Genomic DNA, 12,183 nt, shown 5'->3' with positions numbered 1-12,183 from the left:
GCGTGTTTTTTTTACCAATAAAAATTTCAGTTTTCATCATCAATTCGAATGCAGAACATTGCTTCATCACATGATCAAAGCTTAAAAATCAGAGTTTTGCAGCAAAAAAAGACGAAACATAGTTATTCAAACCAAAAATACATGATTTTTTCCTTTTAAAATTCTCAATGTATACCGTCGGCAAATATCTGAAAAACCCATAAAAGAGAGACTGAAGAAATCTTAAGGGCATGTCAATTCTCCGAACAAATCCCTGAGCTAGTATTATTAAAATTATTTTGTAATGCAACTCCACTATTCTGCTTGGGTAATGGAATGCATGGGGGAGAGCGCTTAGGTGTTAGCCTCTTAGAGGTCCTACAATCTAGTGGGGGTTTGGCTGTGATCCTCCTAGACCTTTGGGGCTACGCGTGGCTAATGCTGCATCAAATGCCGATCCATCTCCACGTTGAGGATGCTCATTGCTCTAGCCTCCCCTGCGCTTGAATGCAGGATATCAGGGAATAGGTCCTTGTAAATGATGGAAATCAAGTGTTTTTGGTGACAAGATTGGTCATGCATTGTTTAGAATTAGGCTTTTGGCTGGGGTGCACTAAGCCAACAGAAAGACACTGTGTGCTTGATTTAATTTAAGGCCAAAGATCAAGGTGTGAGTTGTATTCACATCTCTATATTCTAATTTAGTGTGTTAAAATTCACACATAAATTTATTTTAAGGTTCTTACATTAACAAAGACCATCCCTCTTAATAATAACACGTGAAGCTGACCTACGTATATCATTTGCATCAGCATGAATGAGGAATGCAGTGCCATGCAAGGTCCTTGTAATGTTCCATTAAGTTCTCGCTGTGGGGCACCTGAATAAAAAGCTCACAATGCGATATCTCTACACACTAAATGACACACATGTGGAATGTTGAGTGTGCGTGTGAGAAAGAGAGACCCTCTCGTTCCAACCCTTTTCTTCTCCACTCATTGAAGCACAAGGACAAAATAAGGGTGAATTCCATGGAGGAGGCATGATGAGCGCATTATTAATTCAAGGGTGGAGTTGGATCTTATCTGAAACAGGACACCAAGTGGCTCTTTGTTCAGCATTAGAAGCACAGAGGACAATGGGAAGGTCAATGGCAAATTGTTGGCAAAAGGACATTAAGTGGCTCTCTGTTCAATCTCGACTGGCGCTTAGTGCCAAATTGCCACATGCACAACCATGCAGCAGCTTCACTACAGTTCAAGTTTAGGATTATTATATCGATTAACAGCCTTTCTCAATCCTTGATATCAAACAGCACTTAACTGGAATTCAATTTTTTTTTAAGGACCTGAATCAGATCTCGTGAATAGTATATATAAATATATACGAGTAAAAAAATAGTATGGGTACATAGAGAGAAAGGACAGTCAAAGGAGAGCTCTCGATTTTCAGACTTTAGCAAAGTATCTTCCTCATACTCATCTCTTTTTCAGCTTTAATATGCTCTCATTTAGCTTTGTATACTTTCACAAACGATTTGCTAGGGCTTGGCCTTTTGCTAGTGTCATTTTCTCGAAGCTCTTAACACCGAAAGAGCAATTACGTGAGGGAGAAAAAAAGAAAAGAAAAGAAGGACAAAGCGACTTTAATTTACGATGTCCTCCACGCACTGTTGTAGATGAGTGGGCTTTAATCTGTTGACTGAGATTTGTTTTGATTTTCTGGAGAAAATAAAAACCTCAGCTATACTATATTTATATTCATTAATTAATGCAGTACAATTTTTTACATGTTATTTTAAATTTAACATGATGTTTAAAATTAATGCAATACAATTGGATTAAAGCAGTTCACTGACCAAATTGGGCTTTAACTGGATCGGCCTTTTGAGGCCAATAAGGCACTGGTGATTCCTTATAATCCCTGCGACCGCTCGAAGTTGGTAATGCTGGCACGAAGTGTCGCCCTCGCTCGTCGCTTTTCGTCGCGGAGGGCGTCGTCGATTGCGAGCGAAGTCGAGGTAGGGCTTCGTGAGAGGTCGATGGTCAATCGGCTCGCCGCTGTTTTGACCAGGTTATTCGTCGTCACCCGCGGCGTTCTGCATTTAGGGCTCGTTAATACTGCAAAGATTTCTATCGGAAGACGATGAGCGGAATCTGATGTACTTCACCGACCAATGCTAGGTTAGCAGTTTTTGTATTCTTTTAATTTTGTTATTCGTTTTGGGATTGAGTTGTTGTCGAGGAGCAGAGACATGAAGCGGACTATGACATTTTTATCCCCCTTGTCTTTCATTTTTTTTGTTGCCATTCCATTTCTTATTATGGATTTTTGCATAACATTTTTGACGTTTAGATTCTCTTGAACATCCTCAAGAAGCATAGAGTGTTTCTTTTCCGTCACTGCATCGGAAGGTAATATTATGCCGTTGGATTTTTGTTGGATTTCCCTGAGAGAATTACTGGACTAGTAGAGGTAGGGTTTACTTTCGTTTGACACGACACTCTCTAGCATAAGAAAATATCTCACGGAAAGAATGATTTTTAACTATCTATTTCAAGGGATGATTCGAGAGCTAGTATAAGAAAGGGTAGGAAAATGAGCTTAGATTAAATCCAGTACAATGTCATCATGATAATGCTTTATGATAAGAGGGTAAGTCTTTAGTTGGATGATTAATATATATTGGATTGGGGGTACCTGATTCCAATGCATTGTCGTATTTCCTCATGGTTGGTTAAATCACCTTGATATAACATGAATAAACTTTGCTAGCGAGATTTTAGAAGTACAATATATTGCTCAGATAAAGTGAACTTCAACAAGCTCATAAGTAGCTTAGTTGGATATTACCCAACTGTATAGTCGAAAGGATGTGGGATCATTGAAATTTTAGGAGAGGGATTTTTGTGTCGTGACCATAAAATATTCTATTGGGTCTGCTTCCCTGCAGAGCATGTATTTCTACTGAGGAAGTCAAGTGGTAGTCAACAGAAAAAAAGTAAAATTAAGCAGGACAATGTGGCTACAAAATCATGTTAATTTAGTAAGAAGAATTAATTAAATTGCCAAATTGCGATTAATTGGTTTGTTATGTGGGGTTTATGATGTAGTGGCACACAAAATTAGTTCTGTTGTTCAGATTGAACTGATGGACTGATGGTTCAGCATAAATATAGTATAGCTTACCTTTTACTACTTGGATTGGCTTTTTGTAATTTGTCTCTAAGTGTTGATTATTTGTCAAAGAATATGATCTACCAAAATGTAGGAAAAAGAAGCTTGCATTAGCAATTCTTTGTTTGGTCTGACTGCTTAACAAAGGAAAAATGAAAAAAGATTTTATTTGACGTGGACTAGACTCATTTTTTGAAATCAGTAGCATATTTTATTTTTGGAAATTTGGCCAAATATGATCTAAAAATTGCATCTCATACCGTTGGCATGGTGGGATATTTGAAAAATGAGGACCCTTATCTCAAAGCTCATCCCATGGGCAGCGATAAACCTGGCCAACTTCCATTAATTCAAAATTTTAAATTTAGTTAATAAGTTAAACAATTTATTGGTTTAGTTTTGTCTTGCAAATTAAGTAATGGGACCTGTTTCAGTTTTGATTTGAGCCTATACAAATTGTTGAACTATGAACAATCATCAAACTAAGTATATTTAGATTTTATAATACTTGTAGGTATCTATCTATATATGTATGGAAGCTAGTATGTTAATTAGTATGTTTTTTTACTCATTTACTTTTTTATGTTCACTAATCAATATAAGTTTTAGATTACAACACATTTCTATTGTTGTTCTCAATATAAATCTATTTGGTTTCAATTGTTTTACCAAATTGATATTAGATCATTCCCCACCCTCTTGCTTTCAGGTTGCGCTAGAATCAAGCTTAAACTAGTGTCTTTTTCATTCTAAATTTCCCACCATGTATCACTTTTTCATTAAGGGTAGCCCAATGTACAAAGCTCCTTTTAATACGGAGTCTCGGGAAGGGTCTATTGTACTCAGCTTTACCTTGCATTACAAGAACTTGTTTCTGCAACTTAAATCCTTAACCACTAGGTCACATGGTAGCAATTTTAGTGTTAAGTTAACGCTTCCTTTCAAATACCACTTTTCATTAAAACAATTCAAAATTTGAAAATGTTAAATTAATTAAGGTTCTCCTATAAATTTTCTCTTGCTCTTCATCAAAATTTCCAATCCCTTTTTCTTTTATATTCCAATTTCTCAACTATATTATACTTTTCTACATATCAATTTTGTAACTGTTTTTTCCCTCTATTTTCGTATATGACTATGGCATGGGTACGTTGTAAAGGATGTGTGGATGTCAAAGAATTATGATGAATCGAGTATTAGGACACCTACTTTCAGGAGTTGAGTATTGAGGAACCTACGTGCTATCATCCTCATCTATCAACCATCTTTCTGTTGATCTTTCAAAGTCCGTGGCTGGGAATATATATATATTCACTTAAATGTAATGTTGAGCTAGCACAGTTTGGCTGCACTCATGCCATAGAGCTCAGCATGGCTCGGCTCTATCTGGGCATGCCAAATTCGAAATGTTTGCTATTGAATAACCTTGAAAGGACTACACCTTTCGTGGGAGTAGAATGTAGGCGGGTGTCTGTGGTAACCTGGTAGAGCATGTGTTTTTTGGCAGAACCAAAGTATTTTCAACAAAGAAACTTGCAAGTATATGGACGCTTAGGAGGAGCAAAGAGGTAAAGGGAGGGCAAACAAGCAGTTAAAATAAACTTCACAACAATGAAGTACCAAGACCAACGTTGTGCAGTTGGTTTAGGATGATGGATTGGGAGTTCAGAGAGGGAATTATCTGGGTTAATGGTGAGTTAAAGGAACCCTCTTTTGAAGGAAAACTTGGACAAGACAAAGGAATTGTGTAACAGGGTCTAACAAGTTGAAATTGTTCATGCTGCAAGAGAGTTGAACACAGTGGTAGACCAGTCAGCTTAAAAGTGCTACGGCGACATTCCAAATGAAAGCCCAAAGGACACTAGATGCAGCACAACAGGTGCAAACTGTGATTGTATCGAAGCTGATCAAAGTTTTTGATATAATGACACAGCTCTAGGGTCGCCCTTTAAGGAAAAAGATTAATACCAAGTTTGCTTTCAAAATTTCAGCGGAATTTGTGATTTGGTAATTGATTTGATTTCTCCATGACATATGAATGGGAGGGGATATTTTGACTAATTTTTCTTATTTTTAAATTTGAGAGCATGTTTTAAAAAAAGTTAATGATTTTGGGTCATATTTTTGGTTTTTTGTCTCCATGTTTTTTTGTTTGTTCAATGTCAATAGAGAGCCTTTTTGGTTTGATTGTACCCATTCTAGGACAATTATAGCTATGCTGTAATATCAACCTAAGAATCTTGTTGAACTATTGGTTTCTGTGAGAGAAAATTTTCTGTGGCTTGGTTCATGCATCGTTTAATAGCCTGTTGAGTTATTCTACCATATTTTAATATTCCAGCCGTCGTACAAACGGCTCCTCTTCCGCCTTTGATTTGGTCTGTATACCGGTGGTTATAAGCAAGAACAAAATCTGAAAAATTCTAAAAACCCTAGAACGTCTTCTGTATAGCTCGAGTTAGGCCAAAAGCAACTGAACTTCCAAAATCCACCAAATCTTTTACGATTAACTTAGTGGCCTTTCTTTTCTTAATTTCACTTATCAATTAGGCTACCTTTGATTTTGATGTAATGTAATGAAGCTTGTAATGTAATCAAATTTATAATCTAATATAATGTAATCTTATTTGATAATATAATATATGTAACTTTGATTACAAGGATGATTACATTCTTTTATTTGGTGTTCATTATTTTTTATAAGAAATGTAATTCATATTATTATAAAATGATAAAAATATCTTGCGATTTTTATCGACGGGCCGTCGCACCTCTGTCGAAGCTTGCAGCAGCCATGACAACTAGCAGCCGTCACAATTGGTCACTGTCGGTGGCCGACGACTGTCGGCGGCTGGCGACTGATGGCGGGTGGCGGGCGGTGATCGGTGAGTGGCTAGCGATGGGCGGCCGATGGCTGACTAGGGATATATTCGACATTCAAATTTAGTTAAACAATGACTTCGTAATGTAATTAGATTACATAGTATTTATTTTGTAATTCAGATTATAAAATTATATTATCTTTTATAATTGAGATTACATTAAAAGTTTAAAGTTAAATCAAATAAAATAATTAATTTTATAATGTAAATTAATTTTATAATATAATCTTAATTACATTACAAGTAGATTACACCCTACTAGCTTTGGTCGTACTCCAGTGAAGGAAGGCTTTGGTGTCCATCATGTCACCATCAGTTGTAAATTACGGTTTTGCTAATTCTTTGAACTTTTACCTCTAAGCATACCCACTTTGGGTTTGATTGCAGTTCATGATTTTGCCAAGTACTTCTGGGAGTCTGGTGACTGGGTTCAGTCAAGTTGGGATTCAAAGTAATGCTCGATGATGCAGTCATTGATCAAGGCCATGCACTTGGCTCTCGTCTTGGCCCATGTGGCCTCGGTTGGAGAGGCACACTTAATTTTACTTACAACGGTAGTGGCTACTTCTCGCTCCTGCAAAACAGAGTATCCCGCTCCCCATCCCTGCTTACATCGAAAGCATTGACAGATGAGACAGTTGTAGATAAGAACACCTTAATTGATGACATACATGTTTTTTACGGTAATTTATCAAAAGACATATTATGTTTAATATATTTATCAAAAAGCGCATTACAATTTTATATTTATCAAAAGGTGGAGTTTACCAAAATTAATTCTCAGATTACCCTTTTGGCTAACCTGGCAATCGTCTTTTTCAAACACATTTTTTCAAGCATCCAAGCCGAAATTAGAATAGAAAAATAATTTATGGTTCGGATGTACGTCTTCTCACCGTCTCTCTCCCTCCATCCCTCTGTGTGGTGTTATAAACTTGAAAGAAAAAAGAAATATGAACCCTGCGCTTGCCAGTACTGCTCGTGGTGGTTGGCGGAATTGCAATAGGCCAGTTAGGTTTATGGCATAATTGCGTAAGAGTTGCTAGAGGAGACCAAGGACAAATTAAGTTAAGAAGGTCAGCCGAGAAGGACAAACTTCTTGCAAGAGGGAAATTAGTAGATGCACACATTTAAAGATTTAGACATGTATGTATGAATTTTTTTACTGTAAAATAGGGTAGTGAAGGTAAATAAAAATTATACTATTTGTGTGTGAAGGGTGGCAGCAAAAAGTGGTTTTATGGTTAATTTTGATTGTGTGGGGAATAATATTCAATAACATCTAAATTATGATGTAATAGAAGACTTAATCGATTTAATTCATGTTAGTTTTTGACGTTGATAGTTAAGTTTGACTAAAATTGTTTATTTATGGTTTAAGGTTTAATCAGTGGTGGTCCTAGTTTACAAGAAGTATCTGCTTCAAAAGGGGCCTGATATCTATGATATCAGGCCCAATGTGGGCCTGATATCATAAATATCAGGTCCACCTTGAGCCTGATATCGATAATGTGTTATGTGGTTAAAACTTTGCTTTTACATCAGACCCTTCCTAGTTTGAGCAAAATTACAATTTAACTACAGAAAACGATTATGTAGTTGCAAATTTACTAAAATAGTTTGTAATTTATTTATCAAGGATGATCACATAACTGACGAAATTCTATCTGAGATATGGAATACTCTTGATGCAAATTCTAGCATTGGACATGCAGATAATGTAGGAGAAGTATCCAGAACAAATATTCCATCATCTTCACAGTATAGTTGTGTGCATAACACAAATAGAAATACAAGCAGTAATTTCACATTTGATCTAAATGAAGAAGTTGGTATTTAAGAATATGATGTTCTGAACCCGTGTGCAACACTTGTTGATTACTATGAGCCTAGTTGGAGTGAGGAGGAAGTGTATTATAACCAAAATTGAGAGGAAATGCAATGCAATACAGATGTACAAGAATTCTTTGCTGATGATATGCAGATTGAACAATATGAAATATCTCAAGAGCAGTATAGTGACTTAGAGGAGGAGTTCCCAATAGCTGATGATCCATATATTCTAAATTCTCGATTGCTCCAAAGGCCAATTGAAGAGGCAACAAATCAACATGAATTTTTTGTAGAACAGATATTTCAGTCTCGACAAGAGTTCAAGAATGAACTTGTGAAGCATGCCATGGTTAAACATATGAGATATAACCCAGTTGACACTCGGAAAAATAAAATAAAAGCTGTCTGCTTCAATCAACCGTGTAAGTGGAGAGTAGTTGCCAGGGGGGATGTCGAGTTCATTGTTACGAAATATATAAAGGAACACCAATGTGGCACCATTAGGGAAAGTGCTGATCATCAAGAATGCTCTTCATCCTTTGTAGCTTCTTTTGTTGAAGAGCAATTTCTTGCTAATGAACAATACAAGCCAAGTATGATTATAGCAGATATAAAAGCCAAGTTCGGAGTGACCATATCCTACAGAAAAGCTTACATAGCTCGAGAGAAAGCGATGAAGAAAGTTGTTGGAGATGATGATCAAGCATATAGAGATCTTCCACTATATCTGCGTGAGTTAAGAGTCAGAGATCCTGAAACCTATGTTGCACTACACAGGAATGGGGATAATCAGTTTCAACGATGTTTTTAGGGTTTTGGAGCTTGTAGGAGAGTATTCAGGTCTTATCTGCATAAATTAATTGGAATTGATGCCACACACTTAAGAAGCAAATATCCGGGTGCGTTGTTGATGGCAACATCAATAGATGCTAATGACAATGTCCTCCCAGTAGCCTTTTGAATCGCTGAAGTTGAATGTGGGTCTGCATGGGAGATCCAGAGTCAATGAGTATAGTATCAGATAAACATTGTGGCATTATAGCAGCAGTTAGGAAAGTCTACCCTACTACACATCATGCTTTTTGTTGCCACCACATGTCTTGCAATATGGTAACAGATACTGGCAGTAGGTCAGGTTTAGGGTTGTTTTGGGCAGCTGCTCGAGCAAACATAACACTACAATATGATCTCATAATGCAGTCCATGCTTGAAAAACATCCAGATGCTCATAAGTGGCTTCAGAACATAGACCCTAAAAGATGGGCTAATGCACACTTTAGTGACAGAAGGTACACAATGCTAACCACCAATTGTGTAGAGAGTTTAAATGCTTTGTTCAAGGAGACGCGTGAACTTCCGATAAACAGGTTAATTGATAATACCAGAAGAAAGGTAGCTCAATGGTTCTTTAACCGTAAGGAGGAAGCGTCGAAATGGTATGTAGCGTTGACACCTCATGCTATCAAAGAAATGCAATCAAGGAGGGAGAAAGCTAGACGATATAAAGTCCACCCCTACTCTCAATCCGAAATGGAAGTAGAGACATGGGGTGCTTCATACATTGTTGATTTGGAGAGAAAATATTGTAACTGTGGGGAGTTTCAAATTTCAGGATTGCCTTGCTCACATGCAAATGTCGTCATAATTCACCGGAACATGGATACACTCCCATATTGTGAGCATTATTTTCATTTACATAATTGGAAAACGACATACATGGATCGTATTTACCCCTGTCGAAGCAAGGAATTTTGGCCTAGGGGAGTCAACAACATTATAGTGCTATGTCCCTGTAGCCTTGTGCAGCCTGGTAGGCGAAAGAAGGCAAGGATTGAGTCAAAACATAATGGGAAGGTAAAAATCAAATGCAGCAGGTGCAAACAACTGGGCCATAATTGAAGGACCTGTAGAATGCCGCCAGCCCCTGGATTTTGACTGAATTGTAAATTGGAGGAGTTGAGGCATATGTTTTGTATGAAGTACATAAATAGGTTTGTAAGACAAACAGTTATTAAAAGTGATGTTTCTGTTATATACGTTTATGAAGTATTTAGTTTATGTTACAGTTTTATGATAGGTATGAGAAGTGTAAACCATCACCTGCAAGGCAGAAATAATACTTCACACCATATCTCCATTGTGTCAAATAAAAATGCGATACATTTCAATTCAACAGGAAGAGGTTCGTAATTTCAAAGTCATATAAATATGTAGTGTATATATGTGTTAAAACATGCACAAAGGGATTGTAGTAATCCTTGCAAAATAAGATAGGACAGCAGTTCTCGGTCATTGAAATGGGGTATAAATATGTTTTGACACCAGATATACAATCTTCCCAGGTAGACCTTTACAGGGGACTTGATTTCATGTAGATCCAAGTGGGGGAAGACCATCAGTGGGTTTAGGTCAAAACCCACTGATGGACCTTGACACCTCTGATTGGACCCATTTCAGCTATAGTGGTATTCTGGAGTTGCAAGGACTCCAAATCTACTAGCAAATCATTATTTATATATCTATAGATGCTGAGAAAAAATAATATAAAATCAGGCTTCGTTAGACCTGATATGCTTGGATATCAGGCCCAACATGGGCCTGATATGAGGGCATATCAGGCCCAACGTGGGCCTGATATGACTATCATTTAATAAAGCATTATTCTATCTTCCCCTAATATAAACTCCAAACATTCTAACAGGGGCCTAATCAAAATAATAAAATAAGATCAATTTTAAAAGTCACCTTCCATAGGGTAGAAAAGAAAAGCTATGTAGTGTTCCGTGCCAACTGGCACGGAGCCATACCTTCTAATCCATGGTGTATAAATTATGTTTTACACCATATATTCCATCGCCCCACCAAGACCTTCACAGGGGACTTGATTTCCTGTAAATCCAAGTAGGGGAGGGCCATCAGTGGGTTTTGGTCAAAACTCACTGATGGACATAGACACCTCTGATTGGACCCATTTCAGTTCTAGTGGTTTTATGGAGTTGCAAGGACTCAGAATCTGGTGGCAAATAATTATTTAAATATCTATAGGTGCTGGGAGAAAATTAAAATACAATCAGCCTCCGTTGGGCCTGTTATGCTTGGATATCAGGCACAACGTGGGCCTGATATGAGTGGATATCATGTCCAACGTGGGCCTGATATGAGACCATATCAGGCCCAAAGTGGCCTTGGTATGATATCCTTTGTTATAAATTTATAAGATATCCCCCTTTCTATAAACTCAAAATGTGCTACCATGCTCCTTATGAAAAAATAAATGGCAACTGGCACGGAACTATACTTCCTAATCCATGGTGTATAAATTATGTTTGACACCATATATACCATCTCCCCACCAAGACTTTCACAGGGGACTTGATTTCATGTAAATCCAAGTAGGGGAGGACCATCAGTGGGTTTTGGTCAAAACCCACTGATTGACCTAGACACCTCTGATTGGACCTATTTCAGTTCTAGTGGTTTTATGGAGTTGCAAGGACTCAGAATCTGGTGGCAAATAATTATTTAAATATCTATAGGTGCTGGGAGAAAATTAAAATACAATCAGTCTCCGTTGGGCCTGATATGCTTGGATATCAGGCCCAACGTGGGCCTGATATGAGGGCATATCAGGCCCAACGTGGACCTGATATGAGTATCATTTAATAAAGCATTATTCTATCTCCCTCTAATATAAACTCCAAGCATTTTTACATGGGCCTGATCAAAATAATAAAATAACATCAATTTTAATAGTCACCTTCCATAGGGTTGAAAAGAAAAGCTGTGCACTGTTCCGTGCCAACTGGCACGGAGCCATACCTTCTAATCCATGATGTATAAATTATGTTTTACACCATATATACCATCTCCGCACCAAGACCTTCACAGGGGAATTGATTTCATTTAAATCCAAGTAGGGGAGGGCCATCAGTGGGTTTTGGTCAAAAACCCACTGATGGACCTAGACACCTCTGATTGGACCAATTTCAGTTCTAGTGGTATTCTGGAGTTGCAAGGATTCCAAATCTGGTGGCAAATCATTATTTAAATTTCTATAGGTGCTGGGAGAAAATTAAAATATAATCAGTCTCCGTTTGGCCTGATATGCTTGGATATCAGGCCCAACGTGGGCCTGATATGAGTGCATATCAGGCCCAACGTGGGCCTGATATCCAAGCATATCAGGCCCAACGTGGGCCTGATATCCATGCATATCAGGCCCAACGTTGGCCCGATATGAGACCATATCAGGCCCAAAGTGGCATTGGTATGATATCCTTTTTTATAAATTTATACTATCTCCCCCTTTCTA

This window comes from Zingiber officinale, chromosome 1A, assembly GCF_018446385.1.
Source record: "Zingiber officinale cultivar Zhangliang chromosome 1A, Zo_v1.1, whole genome shotgun sequence".
Lineage (NCBI taxonomy): Eukaryota > Viridiplantae > Streptophyta > Magnoliopsida > Zingiberales > Zingiberaceae > Zingiber > Zingiber officinale.
This window is presented reverse-complemented; position numbering follows the sequence as displayed.